The sequence below is a fragment of the Octopus sinensis genome, linkage group LG4 (genome assembly GCF_006345805.1).
Source record: "Octopus sinensis linkage group LG4, ASM634580v1, whole genome shotgun sequence".
NCBI lineage: Eukaryota > Metazoa > Mollusca > Cephalopoda > Octopoda > Octopodidae > Octopus > Octopus sinensis.
This window is the reverse complement of record NC_043000.1, coordinates 78,566,835-78,590,117: the sequence shown is the minus strand read 5'-3', so window position 1 is coordinate 78,590,117 and position 23,283 is coordinate 78,566,835.

Sequence of the window (23,283 nt, the reverse complement as noted above, 5' to 3'; positions counted from 1 at the left end):
AAGCCCAAGGGGCCGACCAAGCCCCCAGCGCGCGAGCGCAAAGGCCCTCGAACGCCCCGCTACGCGGGAACCGAGGATCCATCAGCCAAAACCGGAAAGCAGAAAAGAGGGGGGGCTGCCTGGATGCAAAAAGGTGTATGTGTGTGTGCATTCAGTGTAAGGGTGTGCATGTGTGGGCATGTATGTATGTATGTGCCTACATGTATGTTGCATGTGTGTGTGTGTGAAGTATGTACGTGCGGTGTGTGTGGTGTGTGTGTGAGGTGTGTGTATGTATGTGCGTATGTATGTGTGTGTGTATGTGTGTATGTATGTCTGTGTGTGTGTGTGTGTGTGTAAGTATGTATGTGTGTGCGTATGTATGTATGTGTGTGTGTATGTGCATGTTGGTTTGTATGTTAGTGTGTGCTAGTATGTCTGTGTGTGTGATTAAATGTGTGAATGTATGTACGTAAATGGGTCTGCGTATGTGTGTGTGTGAACAGGCGTGTGGGAGGTAGGTGGTTGGGTGTGTGTGGGAGGTAGGTGGGTGGGTGTGTGCGTGTGGCAGGCAGGTGGGTGTGTGTGTGTGGGTGGTGTGCCAAAAAAAAAAAAAAAAAAAAAAGCAGATCTCAAGAGGAGGGGGCTGTGTTAAGTCCGTGTGGGGTGGTAGTTTGTAGGGTGAAGATGTAGCGTTGCTCCAAGTGGAGCCTGGAAAGTGGGCGACCTTGGTGGGGGGCGAGACCAAACACTGAGATGTCATCTAGGGAATGGCCGGCCGAACGGAAGTGGCGTGCGACAGGAGAAAGAGAGTGTAGGCGAACGTCCCTTAAGTGCTCAGTGAAACGGTCGGACAACCGGCGTCCCGTCTGTCCTACATACAGCATCCCGCATAGGTTGCATTTAATGCAGTAAATAAGGCCAGACGAGGTGCACGTAAAAGAGTGCCTAATGCGTACAGTGTGCAGGTTGGAGCCGGTGACAGCGGTGGTGTTGGTGATGAAGGGGCAAGTGTTGCAGCGGGATCTAGAGCAAGGGTGCTGTGGACCAGGAGGTCACGCAGATTGCGGGCTCGTTTGAAAGAGGACAGGGGTAGGTTAGGGAAAATGGGGCGGGTGGTGGGATCAAGCTGGAGGCGACGGAAGGCACGTAGTATCTTGCGACGAAGGGGTAGGGTAGAGGGGTGGAAAAGGAGGGGGAAGGGGGTGCGGTTGGGGGGTGGGCGGGGGGGGGAAGGAGAAGGGCGGTAGTAGTGCGGTCGATGCGACGGGCGCGGGTGAGGGCATCAGAGAGGAGTATGGGTGGGTAACCTCGGAGTCTGAACATGCGGGCCAGGTATTGAGATTGGGTCTCGAAATCCTGGTCGCGGCTGCACAAACGTCGGAGGCGGAGGAACTGGGAGTAGGGGATGGCTCGTTGGTGTGGAAGGGGTGGGAGGAAGAGAAGTTGAGATAGAGGTGGGAATCCGTAGGTTTAAAAAAGGCGGTGGTGGTGAGAGATCTGGAGGGGTGATCGATGCGGAGAGAGATGTCAAGGAAGTTGACAGAGGTGTTGGAGATGGTGGAGGTGAATTGAAGGGAGGGGTGAAAGTTGGAAAGGAAAGAGATGAATTGGCAGAGAAGTTCGCGGGAAAGGGAGGTGGCACCTACGCAGTCGTCGATATAGCGACCGTATAGTTCGGGGGTCGGCCCAGAGAACTGGGAGAACACTTGGGCCTCAATGTAGCCAAGAAAGAGACTGGCGAAATTGGGGCCCATCCTAGTTCCCATCGCGACCCGGACACCTGTTGGTACGTTTCCCCGGCGAACGTGAAGCAATTGAGGGTGAGGACGAGCTCGGCCAAACGGAGAAGGGTGGGGGTGCTGGGGGTGGGGTCGGGACGACGGTCGAGGAAGTGTTGGAGGGCTAGGAGACCGTCGTTGTGGGGAATCACTGTGTACAGGGATTTTACATCTAAAGTGAAGAGGAGGTGTGAGGGGCTGGAAGGGAAGGAAAAGGAATTGAAGAGACGGAGGGCGTGGTTGGTGTCGTGTATGTGGGATGGGAGGGCTGCGACTAAGGGGGACAGGATGCGGTCGAGGTATAGGGAGATGAGTTCAGTGGGGCAATTACAGGCAGAGACTATGGGACGGCCAGGATTAGAGGGTTTATGGATCTTGGGAAGGAAGTAGATGGTAGAGGTGCGGGGTGTGCGGACGATGAGGTTGGTGGCGGTGAGGGGGAGAGCGGAGGAGGAGATGAGGTCGTGGATGGTGGAGGACACTCGTTGTTGGTAGGAGGAGGTGGGATCGGAGGGGAGGAGGCGATAGAAGAGTGGATTTTGAAGCTGGTTGAGCGCTTCCTCCCTGTATAGGTCCGCGCGCCACACTACCACTGCCCCGCCTTTGTCCGCCGGTTTGATGACAATGTCATCACGACGGCGGAGGTGGCGAAGGGCAATGGATTCGGCCCGAGTGAGGTTGGCTCGGCGGGGTCTTGGTTCAAAGTTGAAACGGTGGACCAAAGCGTTGCAGTCATGTACAAACGAATCTAGGCTACTGAAAAGGCCTGGGGGCGGCGTCCAGATGGATGGACGACGCCCCAGCTCCAAAAAGCAATCCTGATTGTTTGACGCTGCGGGGACGCGTGGTAGTATGCGCGAAGTTTGAGGCGGCGCAGGAACAGGTTGACGTCCGCCCGAGTCTCGAACTCATCACAGTGGCGCGTGAGTGGCGTGAAGCGGAGACCTTTACTGAGGAGGGAGCGCTCAGCGGCGGAGAGGGGGAGGTGGAGGGTATAGTGACAACAGCGCGAGGGAAGCGGGGTGGTGGGAGGACTAGGGGCAGGCGGAGGGGGTGCAGGGGTGTGAGGGGAGGGTAGGGGTGGTTGGGTGAAGATGGGTTAGGCGTAGGAAGGTCACGGTGGGGGGGGGTTCCGTGGAAGGGTGGGGTAGGTGCGAAGGGGGGGGGGGACAGTGGGGGAGGATGGGGAAGGGGGTGACGGGTTGAGGAGGAGGTGGAGTTTTTTGTTTTTTGTGTGTGTGAGGTGGTTGTAGAGTTGGTGGTTGAGATTAAGAATGAAGCGGAGGATAGGTTGGGTGAAGAGTGGAGGGCAGAGGGCGGAGAGAAGGAGGTAGGCCTGGGGAAGTTGATGGTCGAGGGAGTCAAGGAGGGGGGCCGGGTGGAGCGGATGGTGGCGCGGAGGAGGGAGCGGGAGGTCCGAGCGAGGGTGGGTTCGATGAAGGGGGAGGAATAGGGGGTAGCGTGGTGGAACTTCAAGAGGAAACCGCGGGATGTGACATGATGGCGGAGGCACGGCTAAGAAAGAAAGGAAAGATGACTAGAGTGGCGGGTTTTCTTAAAAAGCAAGCGGGAAAGTTTTATAGCAGGTGCGGAACATTGTGGGGGGAAGAACGCGAGGTAGCGGCTGAGGAGGGATTGAAGGTGTTGGACGAACGAGTGCAAGTCAGGCATGATGAGAGGTGGTGGCAACCAGGTAAAGGTGGGTGGTGGCGAAGCAGGAAAAGAAGAGACAACAGGAAAAAAACGAAAGAAGAAAAAGGGTGAAGACAGTTTGAAAACAATAGAAAAAAGTTGAAAAAAGTCAGGAAAGAGATTTGAGAGTCAACGGACAGATTAAGTAATGATTTTACATCACGGTAAGCGGTACTCCGGAAGAAAGTTGCAGGTGATCCGTAGGTCAGGAAGAATGGTAACAATAATCCGTAGGTGCAAAAAATCCGAGAGTTGGTATCCAAGGTACAGGGGTCCGTGTAGGCGCGCAGTGGTATAATTTTAATCCAAAAGGGAAACAAAAAAACAACAAAACAACAGGAACAATTACAGTATTATTATTAATAGGCGCTCAGGAGATGGAAGCAGGGAGGTATGACGTTTCGAGCGGAGCTCTTCGTCGGAAACATAAAGAAGGAAGAGAGAGGAAAGAAAGATCCCAGAGCGGGCGGCAACAGGGAAAGAGAAAAAAGACGACTGGTGTTTACGAGTTGCACATGGTGAAGGCGGATGTTGACGATAACAAGAGCAAAGTGGGTTTTTAAAGGCAAAAGAGTGGAGACAAGGTTGGTAACCCAACAGATGGTGTGTATGTGTGAGTGTGTGCATGTGCGTGTGTGTATGTGTGTGTGTGAGGCGAGATGAAAAAACAAAAAATATATGTGTGTGTTAGTGTGTGCGTCTGTGTGTAGGCGTGTGAGGTAGGGCGAGACTAGTGGTCAGCTAGCAGACAAGAAAAAGAAGGAAGGAGGAAGGGAGGTCAGTAGTAAGAAAAAGAAGGAAGGAGGAAGGGAGGAGGGGAAGGGGTGGGGCGTATGTAGCGTGCCAGCGTGTGTTGAGTAGTAGTGTGTGTGTGTGTCCAGTGTCGTGGTGGTATTAATGAGTAGATTGAATGTGTGTAAGAGTGATGTATATATATAGGCAAGGTGTGTATATGTGTGCGCGTGTGTGTAACGAAAAAGGGGGGGGGTTAAGGAAAAAGGACTCCAGCTGAGGGGAAGATGGAAGAGTGGTACCGCGGAGACAGGCGTGGGAAAACCCAACGACACGCGACGGTCCCAGGAACGGGCGGGAGGTCTCGTCAGGTCCAAGGGCGAGGTGTATGCGACGCGTATGCAACGCGAGCCGGCGTAAGTGCGTATGTGCGCGTGCCTGCGAGTATGCGCGTACGTATGTATGTGTGTGGATGTGTGAGTGTGTCTGTGTGTATGTCTGGGTGGCAGTGTGTGCGATGAATGTATGTGAGTATGTGTGTATGTATGTGTGTGCATAGATGTATGTCCGTGTGTGTGTGTGTATGTGTGTGAGTGTGTATGTATGTACGTGTGGGTGTGGGGAAGTGTGTGTATGTGCATATATGTGTGTGTGTGTGTGTTGTGTGTGTGTGTGTGTGTGTGTATAAGTAAATAAATGGCACAACGAAGCATCGATATTTACTGGAAAATAGCGAACGTAATAAATACTTAGCTAATGTATAGCTTCACTGCGTATGTACTAGTATAGATGCGTGTGTGCAACAAACATGAAAAAAATTGTCTTACCTCTAGGAAGAACATCTGAAAAATGAAAAACCTAGAAACGGATAATGCAGTACCGGTTTCAGACTCTTCAAAATACGTTTGCCAACGTATATTTGATTTATCTTCATCAGCTGCATATACCTCGACAATATTTCAAATGTTGCCACATCTATGCCAGTACACTCGTCTGAAAGCCAAAACGTTAACAGAACGAGAACAATGAAGAAGTGACATTTGAAATATTATATATGCAGCTGATGAAGATAAATCAAATATACGTTGGCAAACGTATTTTGAAGAATCTGAAACCGGTACTGCATTATCCGTTTCTAGGTTTTTCATTTTTCAGATGTTCTTCCTAGAGGTAAGACAATGCCCTGGCAAAACCCTTCAAAATTCTCTTCCAGAGCTTTCTTGCGAATGGCAAACTGCCAAGCAAGCTGAAGGAGGGAATAATATGCCCAATACATAAAGGGGGAAGTAGAGCAGATGCCAAAAACTATAGGCCTATCTCTCTGATTTTACACATCAGCAAAGTCATGGAACGGATAGTCAGAAAGAAACTAATCGCATTCCTTGAGGAAAATAACTTGCTGAGTGATACCCAGCATGGTTTTCGACCAGGTAGGAGCTGCCTGACCCAGCTCTTACAACATTATGACTGGGTGTTGAGGCAGTTACTCAACAAATCAAATGTGGACATAATCTACCTTGATTTTGCAAAAGCTTTTGACAAGGTGGATCATGGTATGATATGCCACAAACTGCGTGACCTCGGCATAGCTGGAAAATTTGGAGTGTGGTTACATGACTTCCTGAAAGATAGGAGTTAGGCAGTAGTGGTTAATGGAACCACCTCTATGAACACACAAATAGTGAGCAGTGTTCCACAGGGCACTGTCTTGGGACCACTGCTTTTTATAGTGGCCCTCTCAGATAAGCCCTCAAATGCCCGGAATTTAAATTATAAATTAACAATTGAGGATAAAATCTTTAAAAGAAATTATCAGTCTGATAAGATTTTATCCTCAATTGTTAATTTATATTTTTCACCGGAATAGTTCAATACTGAATTTTTATTCCGACTAGGCAATTTGTTACCGAAATGCATTGCGAAAAAGCCCGCCATTTTCATAGATATGTAAGGATAAACATTCGTACAAGCTACGATGAATTCTACGATTGGCTATCGAGTTTGTAATGTTATGTTTTTTCTTATATTTCTTGAGTTTGTTGCACTGACGAACATGAAATGCATATTCTGCATTAAATGCGAAATCACATGTGATATGTAACTGAATTCTTTTTTTAAAATGATGTGTTTCGAAGTTTTGCATTCGGTAAAATTTTGTTTATTTTTAGTAGTTTTGACCGCATTGGTCCCTCTTAGCGTGTTGGTATCTACGAATAGTAGTACCCTCAATATAAAATAAAAATAATATATATATATATATATAAATTTTTTTTCTCTAATTTCAACTCAGAGCTGCGGCCATGCTGATGCACCGCCGTTTTGTGCTGCACTGTTATTGCGAAGAACCTCGTCTAATATGTGGCACTTGGTGAAGAATGGAGTTTGATATAGCTACTCTCATTTGCACCTCTTGCCGTGAGGTAGGTTCATCTGGGACTCTCGACAGGAAGATGTCCAGCTTTGATTTAAAAACCGCTACATCTACTTTGTGCAAGTTCCTCAGACTCTTTGGGAGAATATTAAAAAGCTTTGGGCCCTTGAAACCCAGGCTGTTGCAGAAGCTGGACCTGAAGCGTGATGGCATTGCTGGAATCTTTGGCACTATGCAGTATCGTCCCGTTCTAGCATTGGTGTAGCTTACAATGCCAAAATTTGGCACAATTCCTTCCAGGATCTTCCAGACATATATTACTGCATACCTCTCCCGTCTTCTCTCCAGGGAGTAGAGTCTTAGCTGTTTCAACCTTTCCCAGTAGCTGAGCTGTTGCAAAGAGACGATCTTCTTTGTGAATCTTCTCTGGATTGCTTCAAGGTCCGCTGTTAATTTTACACTGGTGGGTGACCATAGCAGTGAGCAGTAATCCAGGCGGCTGATGACGAATGTCCGCCAGAGGACCATCATGGTTTCCTTATCTCTGGTTCTGAATATTCTTAGGATCCACCCAGCCAGTCGTCTGCACTTTGTCGTCATCCTGGTAATGTGCACTTGGAAAGAGGTATCATCACTCATGTCGATACCCAGGTCCCTCACAGACTTAAGCTCTGGGATTGAAATTCCCTGTGGACCGGTGTATCCTGTAAGTTTAATATTCAGTTTTGGATGCTGGTAGCGCAGGGCCTGGAATTTTTCAGCATTAAACTGCATATTATTATCCTCAGCCCATCTGTAGATTGAGTCCAACTCCTGCTGCAGGTGTGCAACATCGCTGGGGTTCTGTATTTTCTGCGAGACTTTCGTATCGGCTGCATAGCTGGCCAGAGTGGCTATCCGGGCATTTGAGGGCTTATCTGAGAGGGCCACTATAAAAAGCAGTGGTCCCAAGACAGTGCCCTGTGGAACACTGCTCACTATTTGTGTGTTCATAGAGGTGGTTCCATTAACCACTACTGCCTAACTCCTATCTTTCAGGAAGTCATGTAACCACACTCCAAATTTTCCAGCTATGCCGAGGTCACGCAGTTTGTGGCATATCATACCATGATCCACCTTGTCAAAAGCTTTTGCAAAATCAAGGTAGATTATGTCCACATTTGATTTGTTGAGTAACTGCCTCAACACCCAGTCATAATGTTGTAAGAGCTGGGTCAGGCAGCTCCTACCTGGTCGAAAACCATGCTGGGTATCACTCAACAAGTTATTTTCCTCAAGGAATGCGATTAGTTTCTTTCTGACTATCCGTTCCATGACTTTGCTGATGTGTGAAATCAGAGAGATAGGCCTATAGTTTTTGGCATCTGCTCTACTTCCCCCTTTATGTATTGGGCATATTATTCCCTCCTTCAGCTTGCTTGGCAGTTTGCCATTCGCAAGAAAGCTCTGGAAGAGAATTTTGAAGGGTTTTGCCAGGGCATGCTTACACACTTTGAGGAGGATGGCTGGGACACAATCTGGACCAGCAGCTGAGTTTGTGTCCACTCCATCTATGGCTAGTAGGACATCTTTTTCGCTAATGTCAATACATTCTATTGTAACCGCCTCGCTGGTTATAGGTGAGGCGGCAAAGAAGTCCACTGGTTCGTTTACTTGTCTGTGTTCCAACGGGGTGGTAAAGACACTTTTGAACTGGTCATTCAGTATCTCACTGATCTTAGTTTGACTGTCTGTGCGGGAGCCATCCTTTTGGAGGAGGGGTCCTATCTTGTAGTGCACTGAGACTGTTTCTTTCGCGTAATGAAAGAAGGCCTTTGGGTTTGATTTAATATTTTTTATAACCCAGGCTTCTTTGTCTGCTTTCTCCTTCACATAGGATTGTTGCAGCCTTTTTTCGATCTCCATCAGTGTTGTTTTAGGCGGGACGTTTCGCTACTTTTGGGATGTTGGTTGAGACGATTTGCAACCTTCGTCCATCGTCTCATGAGGATCTTCCTGTCTCTTGGAATCTTGCTCCTATTTGTTTTGGCCTTGTGCTCTGGGACATATTTCTGGCATACGGCTTGCACAGAAGACATGAAACATTCTAGTTTCATGTCAATGTCTGGTGTGGAGAGACATTCCGACCAGTCCTCTCTGAGGATCTCTTTTTGGATTGATTTCCAATCTGCTTTGTGGAAGTTCAGATTGGAGAGCTTTTGGGTGCTTCCTTTAGGCTGTATGTCTCTGGTTACTTTCGGCCCAAACGTAGACAGCTCTATTCTGTTGTGATCCGAAACTGATGTTGGTGTCACTTTCACATCATGAATGATGTCCATATTGTTCGTGAAGCAGAGATCCAGAATGTTATTCGTCCTAGTTGGATTGAGTACAACTTGCTCCATGAATAAAGCATTGGTGAGGTTGAGCAGGGACTCCACCTGTACTTGCTTGCAATGATTCATTCCTGAGAGTATGTGACCTGCGGGCCATTTGACGTTGGGGAAGTTGAAATCACCCATAAGAAATATGGTCACGGGGTGTTCCAGATTCATGAGGATTTCTTTAATTCTTGTGAGGCAATCTTCAAACTTGCCTATGTGATTTAGGGCATCCGGTGGGCAATATGTATTGCATATGACTATATTATGTTGTCGTATGTATTCAATTAAAGTGTTACATACCGAATTTGAGTATGTCATTAAGACCTGGGGTGTGAGGTCATCTCGGATGTATACAGCAACTCCACCATGGCTCCTTTCCCTTCTGTCTGTTCGCAGTATGGCATAGTTTGGTATGTGTACTTCTGCGTCCTCTATATCAGGGTTGAGGTGAGTTTCCACAAGTGCAATGCATAGGGCTTGATTGCATGCAGTAAGATCTCTCAGGAAAGATATACACATTTATATATATGATTATATATAACAATATTTTTCATAATTTTGAGTATAATTATAATTAGGGTTCAGCAAAAAAATTTGCTTCACCAAATACCCAACTTTAGAAATAGCAGCCAAAGAACTTAGCTATTTCTTCTACTATAAGAAGAAACTCTCGGACAACATATACTCAAAACAATTCACGTAGGCAGAGAGAAAAAACGAGTGAATTTCGTTGTTTTTTGTCTCTGCCTACGTGAATTGTTTTGAGTATATGTTGTCCGAGAGTCTCTTCTTATAGTAGAAGAAATAGCTAAGTTCTTTGGCTGCTATTTCTAAAGTTGGGTATGTGGTGAAGCAAATTTTTTTGCTGAACCCTAATTATAATTATACTCATAATTATAAAAAATATTGTTTAAATTTACCGAAAATGGTCCTTTTAACATGCCGAATACTACTTGGTGGATTTATTAATTATAAATTAATTAATTAATTTTACCCTTTATTATAATTGATATATATATATATATATATATATATATATATATATATATATATATATATATATATATATATATATACAGGGATGTTATACCATGTATGAACTCCCTCTGTGTTCAAAACGGCCATATACCGTCGGTTCATGGAGTTCATGAGGCAGTTCCCAAAAATCATTGGCTCCTGTGCTCACATTCTGAGGAAAGCTTCCAAATTAGTTGTCGGCCTTGGAATCACCTAGTTTAGCCGTCTCTAAATTTTATCCCACTGGCATTCAATTGGTTTCAAATCCGGGCTTAGAGCCAGCCACGGCATGGTTCTGATGTTGTGCTGACGCAGGAAGTCCATGGTGACCCTGGCCGTGTGGGAGGGAGCATTGAAGGGCACGATATGAGGTCTTAGGATCTGGCTAACGTATGTTTTGGCGTCTCCTTTCAGAGAAAGTTGAAGGGTTACCTGCAATTTGGGTCTCAATCATATACCAGCGCGTCTTGGAATATTTACACTTACATGCCTGAAATAAATTTTCAGAATTTACAGTATAAAAATGACATTTGAAACAATCGCGTTTCTTTTGCGATTCAGTGTATGTATATATATATTATAGTGAAGCACAGTGAACAGTCGTGCCGAGGTACGACCTCAGCTTTGAAGGTGAAATTATTTGAAGTCTAAAGATTTAAAGACCTCATTTTAACAGATATATTTACCAAAATTACATAAAAATATCTTGAAATGCTAGAGTGAATTTATTCAATAAACTCACCATTGGCTTCAACCACGGTGTCCAGACGATTTCGGAATCTCCAGCAATTCTTCTGGACGGTCTCTTTGCTTAAGTTGGTGAATGCTGTCATACTCCTTGCCTTCCGTTCATCTTTGGTGTTACGAGGAGTCTTGTTGCAAAAATATATATGTATGTATGTGTGTGTATGTGTCTTTGCGTGGGTGTATATATATATATGTGTGTGTGTGCGTGTGTGTATACATATATTCATTTATTTATATGTATATATATGTGCATGTGTGTATATGTATGTGCATGTTTATGCATGTGTATGTATATGCGTGTATGTATATATATATATATATATATATACGGGGAAGTAAACACACCAGCACACCAGTGTTTCCAAATCCAAATTAAGAAATTTTGAGCTGACGATAGAAATGCTGATTTTATTTGGCTAATCTTGAAACGTTGACGTACTCAAACGATCTATGTACTTGTGATATTTTTCTGTATTTACCTCCAAACCTTCGTGAGCTGTCTGGAGTAAACATTATCTGAGAGAAATTTTCTTTACGTAGTAGAAATGGCTGAAAAAAATTTTTTGCCTGCTATTTCTACTAAGTTCAGTATGTGGCAAAGTAATTTATTTTACTAAGCCCTAATTATATAATGTAATATTTTGAATTCGCCTTAAATGGTCCTTTTACATACTGAACACTTGGTGAAATTGATTAATTAATTTTACCCTCAATTGTTGATATTATAATTCATTTCTCTCCGTCATACTGCCTCGGTTCTCGCGGTTAAAATATAATGTTTGCTAGATAGACCACGTGGGTGGAAAAGGAGTGCAGAAATTTACGCCTGCGCATTTTGAATTTGTTGGCACTGGCAGTGGGAGCTGGTTCATCTGAAGCGACAAGTTCGCCGATAGGTAAAGTTCCTTCTTTTTAGTGTTTCCAAATCCAAATTAAGAAATTTTGAGCTGACGATAGAAATGCTGATTTTATTTGGCTAATCTTGAAACGTTGACGTACTCAAACGATCTATGTACTTGTGATATTTTTCTGTATTTACCTACAAACCTTCGTGAGCTGTCTGGAGTAAACATTATCTGAGAGAAATTTTCTTTAAGTAGTAGAAATGGCTAAAAAAATGTTTTTGGCTGCTATTTCTACTAAGTTCAGTATGTGGCAAAGTAATTTATTTTACTAAGCCCTAATTATATAATGTAATATTTTGAATTCGCCTTAAATGGTCCTTTTACATACTGAACACTTGGTGAAATTGATTAATTAATTTTACCCTCAATTGTTGATATATATATATATATATATATATATATATTATATATATATATATATATATATATATATATATATATATATACATATGTATTGATAGAAATTGTAAGACAACAAAAAAGAATGAAAGAGACCTCGATATTATATAAATAGAGGAATTTATCTGTAAATATAATGTGACAATTATTCGGTAGCCATAATAAAACTCCGAGTTTCGGATGTCGAGGCGGAAATCCACGCCGTCATCTCTTCAGTTATCGGGCCATCAAAAAAATGCTATGAATATGACCGTTAAACAAAGGGAAATTGCTGTGTGATTGACCGTTAATAATACAAAAGAGCTATTAGAATGACCGCTAAGTAAGGGGAGGGAGTAAAGATAAGGGAGTAAAAATGTTCATAGCATTCGCGTAAGCGCGCATGTCTATACATACACATGCACGCCCACACACCCACCTGCATGTGCCTATACATATACATATGCATATACACGTGTGTGTTTGTGCGTGTTTGTCCCCTCCATCGCTTGACAACCGGTGCTGGTGTGTTTACTTCCCCGTAACTTAGCGATTCGGCAAAAGTGGCCGATAGAATAAATACTAGGCTTACAAAATATAAGTTCTGGGGTCGATTTGTTCGACTAAAGGCAGTGCTCCAGTATGGTCCCAGTCGGATAACTTAAACAAATAAGGGTAATAATATGTACACTGACCAAAATAAGTTTAAGACTGATGATGACAGTTGTATTCCTTCATTAATTTATTCTTAACAAAACTATATAAAATTATTTTACTTCGTATGGTTTATGTCGGAATGCTCACAGCAGCCATATTCCTACCGCTCTATGTCACGCTGGTGAGACCCATATTGGAGTACGGGATTCAAGTCTCTTCTCCTTATCTCCTCAAAGACATACATCATCTCGAAAGAGTCCAGAAGCTGGCTACCCGCATGGTTCATGGTCTCAAGAATTTGTCTTATGAAGAAAGGCTGAAGACGCTCGACCTTTATTCTCTAGAAAAACGCCGCCGCCGTGGTGATCTCATTCTCGCTCACAACATCATAAGCGGAAAGTGTAACCTCTCGAAAGAGCTGTTCTTCACTCCTGCTCCAGAGCGTCGGCTGCGGGGTCACTCCGAAAAGCTCTATCTGCGACAATTTCATCTCAATCGAAGGAGAGGGGCTTTCTCCGTCCGGGTTGCGGATCCGTGGAACAAGCTGCCAGATGAGATGGTGAAGATGCCGACGACCGCTTTGTTCAAAGTCTCCCTTGACCTCAAGTGGCCTGAACTCTTTACATGAACACCACCCTGTACATAACTCCATGTCCCCCTACATGGCCTTGCTTTTTGCTTTTTGAGCCAAAAACATTAACTAACTAATGGGCTTCTTTCGAATGATATAGGTGTTATATATATCTTTCTGCAATTTGAATGATTTTAATGCGAACTTAATTCAAATGATAAAAAATTGTCGACAAAATATGCTTAAGACTGTACCAACATTATTTTGTTTAAATTGAAAATTTACAGCACAAATGATCAATGAATAAAAATTTATTAGTAGCATCTAGTTTCATAGTCATTATTTTCAATTACGGTCTAACAACGGCGGGATATATAGTTCGGCAAATGAGCACAAAAATCACTTGGAATGTTCTGCCATATTTCTTCAATAAAGGGACAAATTTGTTGGTATTTTAGCATGAACTCTTTTAGAAACATAATTCCATAAATTGTCTATCGGATTCAAATCCAGGCTCTGCGGAGGCTACTCAATAACCACCATATTATTGCGTTCAAAATATTGCAAAACTTTCCTAGCCTCGTAAACTCGGCAATTGTCCTGCTGGAACATAGATTCCGGTGGCATCTGATTATTTAAACATGGCTGCACAATTTCATTTACTAATTGCAGATAGCCTACACTGTTCAGTCTGCCATCAACCTTAACAACTGGACCAACACCTAAGCTGCTAAACGCGGCCCACACCATTACCCACACACATACACCTCTCGCTTGCGCCGTTTTTTTTCCACATATTTAGGATGGAATTCTTCAGTTGGACGGCGTCTAACATAAGTCTAATAATAAAACTAGTAACTTAATTTAGATTGTATTTTAGATATCAAAGCGTCATACTTAGAACTATAATAACGTGATAATCAGTTATTAATTTATTTTACCAAAAGATTCCCTATTATTTCCTCTTCGTGGCGGAGATAAACAAATTGATAACTAGAATTAACAATGTATTCTATTTGAATATAAGTAAGAAATGCTATCTTCTCTTATGCTGTAAATGATAATATTGAGAATGGATTAACCTTCTGTTTACCAATGGGTCCAATGGACTCATTTCAGTTTTCCCAGTTGCTTTTTCCTACTGTTTATATTATTTAATTCGGCTGATTTCTCATGACTCTTATTTTTTCTTGACTCTCTTTTATTTGTCAAAAAATTTCACTTTATACATTAATTACCGTATGGGTCCATCGGACCCTCAAATTATATTCAGACAGTACTCTTGTCATTCTAAACAGTATAAAAGCAGTATTAAATATTATTTCCCTAGAAATTTATCAGATATAAAGTAGATAAAATTGTATTCAATCTATTTGTTGAATTTTAGAAAAAATAGGGAAAATTAGGAAAATATTCCTGTAAATTTGTGTGGTATTGCATCACTTTCAATTTGCTAGGTTATAGAGTAATGCAATATTTCTATGTAATGACGCAATTTTTACAATATATTGCATCATCTTTCAGAAGTGTATGAATATATGAGAGAATAATCTCTGCCTTTAGTCTGCTATCAAATTTCATATAGTTCAGTTGTGCTTTCCAGTATGCCTAGACGTGAAAACTTGAGTGAAGACCAAATATCGAAAAGGTTATTGGAATTGGATGAAGAATGGGAAGAAGATAGTAGTGATTCCTTCTATTGCTCTGAAGATGATGGTGAAATTGATTGTGTGCTGGACAGTTTAGGTTCTGTGTCATCACATGATGAAAATACTCAAAAACAGTCAACTACAAGCCACCCAATTATGAATAAGCAATATGTTTCTAGAGACAGACAAGATGTTTGGCATTCTAATCCTCTTGCTCAAGCAACAGTAAGAACTTCATCTTGCAATATTGGCCTCAACAATGTAGACCATCCCGTATCGCTAAAAGGTCTTGCGATAGCATTGAAACGAGTTTTACTATCTTTATGCGCCAGAATCTTCTTGAAGTAATTCGTAAATGGACAAATGTTGAAGGTCAGGTAGTTTACAAAGATAAATGGAAGGAAATTGGTCACTCTGGACTGATTGGACTAATTATTCTTATAGGTTTTTTATAAATCTAAACATGAAAATGTCAAACAGTTATGGAGTCAAGAAGATGCCTCCCCCACCCCAATATTCAACAAAATTATGAGCCGGGGAAGATTTCAACTTATTTTACAAGTATTACGTTTTGATGATGCTAGCGCAAGAAGAAAAAAGAGAAGTGATGATAAATTGGAGCCGATAAGAGAAGTATTTGAATTTTGGAATCAGAATTAGCAAGATGGATATGTTCCAAGTTCATGCAGCGCTTCCCATTCTGTGTATATATTCCTTCAAAACCAGGGAAATATGGAATTAAAATTTGGGTAATATGCGACAGTGAAACATCATATGCTTGGAAAATGCAAATCTACACTGGAAAAGACCCAGTAAAATGGAGAGAGAGACAAATCAACGTTCAAGAGTTGTTGAAGACCTAGTAAAAGTACTTGAAAATATTGGTCGCAATATAACTTGTGATAATTTTTTGCAAGTCTAGGATTGGCTCGAAAGCTGCTTAGCAAGAAAACTACTTTAGTTGGAACAATTAGAAAGAACAGTTGAACTTCCAAGTACTTTCACAAATGGAAAAGAAAGATAAATCAACAGCACAATATTTGGATTTCAAAAGGATTCTTTGATCCTATGTTATTGTCTCGAGAAAAATGATGTCGTCACACTCATGAGTACAATGCACTCTCAGCCTTCAACTGATTCAAAAAGTGCTGAAAAGAAACCTAAAGTTATTACATGTTACAACAAACCAAAAGGAGTAAATACCCTAGACAAGATGGTAAGGACATACACTTGCAATAGAATGACTCGACGATGGTCTATGGTTATATTCTACAACATGATTGGTATAAGTGCAGTGAATGCTTTCATTGTTGCTAAACAGCTTCACTTGCAAAGTTTCAAGGATAAAAGACAATGCCTAATTCAGTTAGGAAAGGAGCTTGCTGGAGTTAATGCTAAACAAGAACATGACAAACAGTCTTCTAGTTCCGCTAACATTTCTCAACCAAACAAGAAAATGATCTTCAAACTCATTTGAGATTCCTCAGCCAAAGGAAAAAGGAAGATGGTCTTTGTGTGGCCCAAAAAAGACAAGAAAACTTGTACTACATGTAAGAATTGTAATATCCATGTTTGCCGAGAACATTCCAGTGTTCTCTGCATTCACAGCCATGAAGAGCTGTAATTCTGTATTTTTGTAATTTTAAAAAATTTATAATATATTCTGTAAGCTGTATTTTTTTATTAAAATTTTTGAGAAGCAGTAATTCTTCAATCAACTGATAGCATATATAATGTAACTAAGAAATAGTGGTAGTTTGAGTAAAATCTAATTAAAAGAAAAATATTTGGTCCATTGGACCCAGTTGGTAATTAGTGACATACATTTTCTCTGGTAGACCAAGGGTTAATATAATTGTTTGAAACATTATATTTTTTAAATAATACATAATACTAATACTGGGGCATTAATATAATTAATAAGAAATTGATGAAATACATCATTTTATGTAAGGGTATGCAGTAACGACAAGATAAATAAGTATATTTGGTTTGTGTCAATCACGAAAAGAATATACTTATCCGAAAAGTAGGCTTGGGATCATAGAACAACAAAAAATATATATATATATATTTCCGTAAATATTACGACCAGATGGACGATATATTTATATAAATACATCAAGCTATTCATTTAAAGATATTTAAAGTTAATTTAAAGATAATTAATGCAATTTAAATAATAGTAGTACGAATTAATTGAATTTATTACTTGTAAAGAGCAGGTTAAGCTATCGATTGATCTTATACTGTTGTTTACAACTAAATACGGGGTTAAAAATGTATATGAGATATGATAGATGGCAGTTACTAAAACGTTCAATACGATATTTTTAAATATATAACCCCTCGTATAGTATTTCAAGATGTGCACATGCACGCTTTTTTGACCAGCAAATAAGGAAGAATAGAGAGCAATGTTTTAATTAAATACATAGGGAGAGAGTAATGAGTAGATAATAATACGAATGAAAGGAACTAAATACTAATAAAGTTAAGCTTGAAAGCTACAGTTTAGAATTTGATTTGGAGAGGGAAAGAAATAAACTAGTTAGAAAACACAATACAAAAAAATGATTACGAAGAAGAAAACTAAAGGTACTAAATTTAAATATGATGAGTTCCAAACGACTTAATATAATAATGTGCATTACTTTTGTTGAAATACATATTCATCAATTGTATACCTGAAATATGGTCTTCTGCGATAGAAACAGCTTTCTAGTTAAATTAAATGAATAATCCATATTACCATCAAAACCTGTTCCATTTATTTGATAACAGTTATTGGACTCCATCTAATAAATTGATTATTCAATTGATTTTTATTTATATATATTCATAGGGAAATGAAAGGAATCCCTTAAATAAAGTATAATAAAGAGAACCTTGGAAACCTAAACAGAAGAAGTATTTTCATCTGGAAAAAAAATATATATATATATATTCATGAGTCACGCTGATATAACACCAGAACGAACAAAAATACAAATTAGTTAATCCCGAACTCGAGTTTCTCTGTTAATTGCCAAATAAACTAGTTTGGAATCTGTAGATCGTCAGCGAGATCACCAATTAATGAATAATTATGCAGTTGCAAATACGTCCCGAAAACACGTGCGCAAGACAGCGTAAACATATAGTCCAGTAGTAAATAAACAAATTTAAAACTGTGTTCTATATGACCTTTCTAGCATGTAAGGAGCCCTGTCAAAGGTCTCCTCTCTGTGTATAAAAACATTTTATTCACTTTATATTTTTAAAAATATGCTATGTCTTGTGATTTTTATTTATGCATGATAACCACTGGTAATAAATTATCTTAATTTTTTACCCTCATATTTACGATAGTATATATATATAATATATATATAAATTAGAGAAAGACCACTATTATGTAATTCAAACAACGATAGACATAAACCAAATCATAAAGAAAAAATACAATACATTATAAAACATATAACTAGATCACAAAAAGTACAAAAAATGAATAAACAATATATAATAAGTAAAAAGACTACGTACGTTTCGTGGCTATAACTTCAATTCGAATTACAATTAAATTTAAATTTAATCGAAAAACAATTCAATTTAAATGTATAGTCACTCTTCAGGTCAACAATAATAACAATAATAGTTAAATAAATAATCAAATAGAATTAAACAATATTTCCTAAAGAAATAAAATCATGATTCTTCGTATAGAAGAAACTCCGTTAACTGAATTTGAAGCTTAAAAAGTAGGACTGGGTGTCTATAATACATTTATCATGTTAAAAACCTAAGGTAAAAAAGATAGAGTAAATAGATAGAAAAATGTATTTTATCTGTGAAGATATATTTTAGCTTTGAGAATAACATTAACAAACTATAGTATATCGTTTCACTACCTATACTCTAATATTTTACGTTACGAACTATTTTACAAATCAATCACATTTAATAATCTTAGATTTTAGTTCACATATAATAATTATAAAATAATAAAAATTAAATAAATGTACGTATCTAAATTGTAATTAACAAATGAAGCAATTAGAATTCCATTTTTTCAATCAATCAACATATAAATAAATAAATTACTCCATTATTTCTTAAATAAATATTGTACTTATCATTCCGAAAATATTTATGAAATAAAAAATTTTTTAATTCCAAAACTAAAAGCGTATTACTTATCGTTTATAAAATCATTTGCGAAAAAAGTACTTATTATTATTATTATTATTATTATTATTATTATTATTATTATCATTATTATTATTATTATTATTATTATTATTATTATTATTATTATTATTATTATTAATATTATTAATATTAAATTCAATAGTACTAAATATAAAAAACTTTACACTACCTATACTAAAATACTTTACGTTACAATCTAATCCACAAAGTAACCAAACTAATACTTTTCGATTTTAGTTCACATATAATACTTATAATAATAAGAATAATTCAATAGTTGTACGTATCTAATTTATCATTAACAAATAAAAGAAATTAGAAATCCATATTTTTCACTCAATAATCATATAGATTACATTATTATTTCTTAGATAAATTGTATCTTCGGAGAAGATAAGTATATAATTTATCTAAGAAATAATAACGTAATCTATATGATTATTGATTGAAAACTGTTAGTTACAGTTAGGAAGGGCTACTGTACCAACGTCGGCAGTAAAACAAGTGGACTAGTATGCAGAACATTTCTCAAATTTAAATAGTTTACGTTCCAATGATAGAACTCTGTATAATTGTTAGAGAGGAAGGTTTCAAATAGTTAAAAATACGAAGGAGAGAACATACATACATACATACATACATACATACATACATACATACATACATACATACATACATACATACAAACACATTCTACCGCAATGTATCATCAGATGAAAGGATAAGCATATATCAGCAGAAGACTATGCATGGATATGTTAGTAGAAAGCTCTGGGATGATAATAACATTGATCGTCGAAGCAGTCAATCATGAACCAATAGCCGGATGACTGCAGGAACAAGAAATATCGACCAAATACCTGATGCATGAACGGGACAGAGACGCAGGAAAAGCAGCAAAACGTGATAGTCATGCAGACTTTGTGGAATTAACACCTAAAATATCACCCACATCATAAGCACTTGTGCGAAACTGTCATCGCGGTATAATCTACCGATGAGATATGATGCTACAGTGTATATTGAGATCCGGTGGAAGGATAACCCCGAGGCTAAATAAATAAGAATCCACAGTATAGTTGAAGCCATAGCCAAACATAATAAGGAGTACTGGTAGAATGTCCGAGAGAAAATCTCAACAAAATGTAAACATAATATACTTGACATATTAATTTGGGACAGAGAAGAGAAACTGTGCACAGTTGGGGAAATCAGCTGCCATGAAGCTAAAGTTCAGCGAAAAACAAAATATCTATGTTGAACTATTGAAGAATCTACAGCTACTCTATCCAGATTTCAAGTTCAGATTTATACCTGTAATTATTGGACCACTGAGATATGTAACACATTGCCTAAATACCAATCTTGAGAAATTAGGCTTCTCAAAACCAGAAAGGATAAAGCTCATTCGAAGACTACAGATCCAAGCCATTACTGGAAGTATAAAAATCTATAAAACTTTCCTGAAGTTTATCATTTTAGTATATATGAGCATATCTAGACATGCAACTATATGCATGAGAATACATACGTTGGCTGTGTTGTAATTAGCTTGCTTACCAACCATATGGTTCCGGGTTCAGTCCCACTGCGTTGCATCTTGGGCAAGTGTCTTCTACTTTAGTCTCGGGCCGACCACAGCCTTGTGAGTGGATTTGGTAAACGAAGACTGAAAGTCCGTCGTATATATGTATATGATTGTTTGATTGATTGATTCTAGTTTCAGCTCACGAGCTGTGGCCATGCTGGGGCATATATATATATATATATATATATATATATATATATATATATATATATATATATATATATATATTGTGTATGTATTTGTTTGTGTGTCTGTGTTTGTCCCAAAATCGCTTGACAACCGATGTTGGTGCGTTTACGTCTCCGTAACTTACCAGTTCGGCAAAGAGACCGATATAATAAGTTCTAAGCTTACAAAGAATAAGTTCCGGGGTCAATTTGCTCGACTAATGATAGTGCTCTAGCATGGCCGCAGTCAAATGACTGAAACAAGTAAAAGAATAAAAGAATAAATCTGCAATTATACATACATACATACATACATACATACATACATACATACACACATACATACTCTGTTGATATTGAAATTCTAATGAAGGAGCCTTGGATCTAGGTTAGAAACCGGCTCGTTCTCTATTGGCAAGAAAGCTTGTTATAGAACTGAATAATGACAAACATACATACATACATACATACATACATACATACATACATACATACATACATACATACATACATACATACATACATACGTAGCTGAAAATTGAAAAGGAAGATCTCACACTAAGCATAACTGATATAGAGCATATTGTCCCTCAAAAAGTAATGAATATTCTGAAAGATCACAGTCACGTGAAACAAGAATTGTAAGGAAAATAATTCAGTATCAACTACATTTGTGTGCATGTGTTTACACGTGAGGACACACACACACACACCTTTGTTTATTTTCCTTGGCGTGTGAAAAGTAACGTTATTTATTGTCTAATGTAGCCGCAAAGGGAAGCAACACAAAGGAGTGTATAAAGCTACACCTAGAAATATGAATAGCAACAGAAACAATTGAAAATATAGGTTGGTTTAAACAAAGCCAGCAGCCATCAAACGAGAGTCCAGGAAGACACGAAAACAGAAAACTGGTTACGAGGAAGTCTACTACACGCTATGTATTCATATTTAACAAACGAGCGTATGTGTGTATACACACACACATATGTATTGCTATATCCTTATGCTGCTAATATCGTAGCATGGTTATATTGTCGAGGATAGATAAAGAATGCACTGTAGTGGTGTTACAACATAGAAACAGCGGCAGTAACAAACACGCGACGAACCAACAATCAATATTTCTAACACTGTTTAACTCGAACTCTAAACTGTACCAAACCACGAACGTTTTTTTTATTCGCCACACAGGGCGGAACATAGAGGGGACGGCACAAGAACAGACAAGCATAAATGAGTTCGAGTTTTTTTTTTTTGTTAATGATTACAAAAAATATATAATGTTAAAAGTTTTTTGAATAAATAAAATTGGATAAAAATTAGTAAGTTGCCTGGGCTAATAAGCTCGTTAACCGACGCTCCCTTTTTATCCTGTCGGATGGCTGGGCTCAGCTGGCTCCATCCATCCTCAACTTTCTTTCCACATTCAGCCATCTTTTTCGAAACACACTGTGCGACAGGTATCTCTTTTCCATCCTGATCTTACTTCTGAGGTGATAGTTAACATAATTAACTAGACCTCGGCTTGAAATAAAGATAGTTGTCGCGATCCCTTTCACCTGTGTCCATACTGTTTCTTTCAGTATGCAGAAGAAACTGTCCTCCCTCTCCCTGTTAAAGGAAGAGGGCGGAACAATCTTGATAATCGATTCATCCGATAGCTGTACTCTTCCTGTCGTTGACAACGGCTGTTCAAAATGGGCTATCAGTCCCTTCATCTCCGCACACTGCACGAAGGCGTGCAGGGAGTTTCACTGTCCCGCCCGCACTCGGGCATGTCGGTGGGATGGTATAACCACGCCTCAATAGCCTCTCTTGAACAAGTAAGGCCGATCGGTAACACAACCAGTTCAAGGATTTTTGGTAATTATCCAAGTACCCCGGCCCGAAAGTCCTCCCGAATAGTTTGACCAACGGATTTCTGTCGAAGCCCAGAATCTTCCCCAGGACATCATCTGACATATGCTCTACCAACCCGCTATAGAAGCCCACGGTGGAACTCCAGGTGCCGACATTGCCCGTCTGGGAGAGAAGCGTGAGTGTCTGTCGGCACTCTTATTGCCAATCACCCAACCTAGGTCTTCGCCTGATCCAAAGACCTAAATCCCGAAGAGAGGTCAACTGTGGAAGGAAGAACTTCGTGAGCGGTGACCACACCTGCTCACCATCTAGATGAGGCCAGAGGTGCCTAAGCCTCAGCGATAGCTTGCGCATCTTCAGCCACGGCATCCCTAACTCACCCTTTAATGGCTTTTGACAGCTGTTAGGGTGCCTTACAAGTGGTCTCTCCATTCACAAGAAGCGGAAGAGGAGTCTCTCCAGCTTACTCAGCCACGAATCAGGACAAGGCACGACGGTCAAGCGGTGGGCAATAACGGATATAATAAACACCTGCGTCATCTCCGCCCTTCCAAGACTATATCTGGGTTAGGGCAGTTACCTTGCTTGATACCTCACCCCAATTCTTCTCTATCTGGAGAAGAACCAGA